Source organism: Chiloscyllium plagiosum, unplaced genomic scaffold, assembly GCF_004010195.1.
Source record: "Chiloscyllium plagiosum isolate BGI_BamShark_2017 unplaced genomic scaffold, ASM401019v2 scaf_17187, whole genome shotgun sequence".
NCBI lineage: Eukaryota > Metazoa > Chordata > Chondrichthyes > Orectolobiformes > Hemiscylliidae > Chiloscyllium > Chiloscyllium plagiosum.
The window spans coordinates 1-2,365 of NW_025207085.1; the positions used below are offsets into that span (position 1 = coordinate 1).

The 2,365-nt window shown below is 41.9% G+C and overlaps 1 non-coding gene across 1 annotated transcript; it reads left to right on the top strand.

Moving 5' to 3' along the window:
- Positions 1 to 1,972: 1,972 nt before the first annotated feature.
- On the top strand, positions 1,973 to 2,054 carry trnas-gcu. Its single transcript has one exon. It is a non-coding gene; the product is annotated as a tRNA-Ser (tRNA).
- Positions 2,055 to 2,365: the final 311 nt, after the last annotated feature.

The following is a 2,365-nucleotide window of genomic DNA, read 5'->3' on the forward strand; positions in this document are numbered from 1 at the left end:
TAACCCTCTGTACATCTCTGCAGCACGTCATTGAAGATAAAGTATGCTCAGACCAAAATTCAGTTCAATACAATATTCAAACGGTCCAATGTGATTTTTTTTATTATTGTAATAACCTTTGTGAGTTTGCAACAAACTGTGTAACATGAAACCAGTTCAATACCTATTTTCCCGGAATTTAACGCAGTGCACATGGGAAACGTTATCTACCTACTGCAAAATCACCTTTGGCTCTCTCTCCACACATGTCTTTTCACGTTTTAAGTATTTGCAGTATGTTTGTTGATCAAGGAGTCATTATCCAGAAAAGGTCGTTTCTCAATCCATAAGTACGGGTATCTTCCCATAAACTTGGCTTTGCTCAATATCACCTTCTATCCGTACCCCTCAACACGACGACAATTTGAAACTGCTCCATGTGAGGCTCAAACTTAAAACTTCGGCACAGCACAGCCCACTATACTGGAACAGAGATACCGTGCACTGGTCACCTGCAGCACAGGAGCAACACATTAATGCTTACCTCCACATTCCTGGTTTTACCTTAACGTTTGGGAAACCGAGTTTCTCTGATTCCATGGCTAGTAACGGGGATTATATGATCATCTTCACCAGTGGTTCTGTCCCCGAGTGAGGAAAGTGGTGAGCTACTCATTGTAAAGATGGGTAGATTGATGAAATGTACAATTTCATCTTTTGCCTTCACTAAACTATTAGTTTTTTATTTTGTTTTGCATCTGTAGAAATGTTAAAAAACTTCATCTTGAACAGACTCAATGACAGATTTCCATTGTGTCTCTGGCATCAAATTTCAAAGTGTAAACGCCCTCTGAATTCTTCCACCGCAGTCCGCTGTTTGGGAAGTGTTCCTGTTGTGGGAAATGCACTTCCCCGTGTGTCAACTGCTGCTCCCAGCATGCGCTCTGGCACTGCACTCATTTTCCTTCTGACACTTGCTCACTGTGTTGCTGTGATCATACAGTGACTTGGTGTCGTACAGCCCAGGAAAATGATACAGATCAAGGTTTTTGCATTGTTGAATTCAATTGTCAGTTTAGACTTATTTAGAATTTTGAAATTGTTTGTTCTGTGCACAAGTGCTTGTCAAAAACATCTGAGTGGAAGTTAGCTGTACCGAATAATGACATTGAGCACTATGCATTCTCCTCCAGCCTGGAAAACAATTACTCACAATTTAATAGACAATAGACAGCAGGTGCAGGAGTAGGCCATTCTGCCCTTCGAGGCAGCACCACCATTCATTATGATCATGGCTGAACATCCTCAATCAGTATCCTGTTCCTGCCTTATCCCCATAACCCTTTATTCCACTATCCGTAAGAGCTGTATCCAAAGCTTTATTGAAAGAAAACCTCCTGCTGTCTCGGGATCCTCATTCCGTTGACTTCAAATATTCACAGAATTCATCGGACCTTGTTACATAGTCATTTCCTCATTTTTGTTCAGGTCACTGTGTGCATAGTGTGACAGTGGGAGTGCGCTTGCCCCTCAACCCAGAGGTCAGACCATAGTCTTGGAACTCGACAGTGTTATTTATCATTTCGCCAACACCAGGGAGAAATATCTGCTGCTCTGCATAATTTACGCAATTCAATTATTCATAAGGTCATAACCGTATTAGCATTTGTGACAAGGTGGCCTAGAGGTTATGGTGATGGACTGCTAATCTATTGTGCTGTGCACGCGTGGGTTCAAATCTCACTCTCGTTGCTGTCATCACCGGCTTTCAACGATGCCGTTTTCAGATGATCACAGCTTTCCTGTTGAAATTGGAATTCCAATGGTCAGTTTATATGCACCGACGCTATTACAAATTCTCAAAGGTTAGTTTGAGCCTGTTGACTAAACTGCGCTGCAATGGAGGCTGCATTGGGATAATGAAAAGGAGCGCAATTTCTTTTTCAAGTCAAGTTGCTATGAACCATAAGGTCATAACTGCATTAGCATTTGTGACGAGGTGGCCGAGAGGTTATGGTGATGGACTGCTACTCTATTGTGCTATGCACGCGTGGGTTCAAATCTCGCTCTCGTCGCTGTTATCAACGGCTTTCAACGATGCCGTTTTCAGATGATCACAGCCTTCCTGTTGAAATTGGAATTCCAATGGTCAGTTTATATGCACCGACGCTATTACAAATTCTCAAAGGTTAGTTTGAGCCTGTTGACTAAACTGCGCTGCAATGGAGGCTGCATTGGGATAATGAAAAGGAGCGCAATTTCTTTTTCAAGTCAAGTTGCTATGAACATTTGTTCGTATGAAAGACATCCAGGAAAATCAAATAACGAGAGATGCGAAGTGCATGTTTATGCAAAGGGATTCTTAAGGAATGTTTTGTCAGATGAA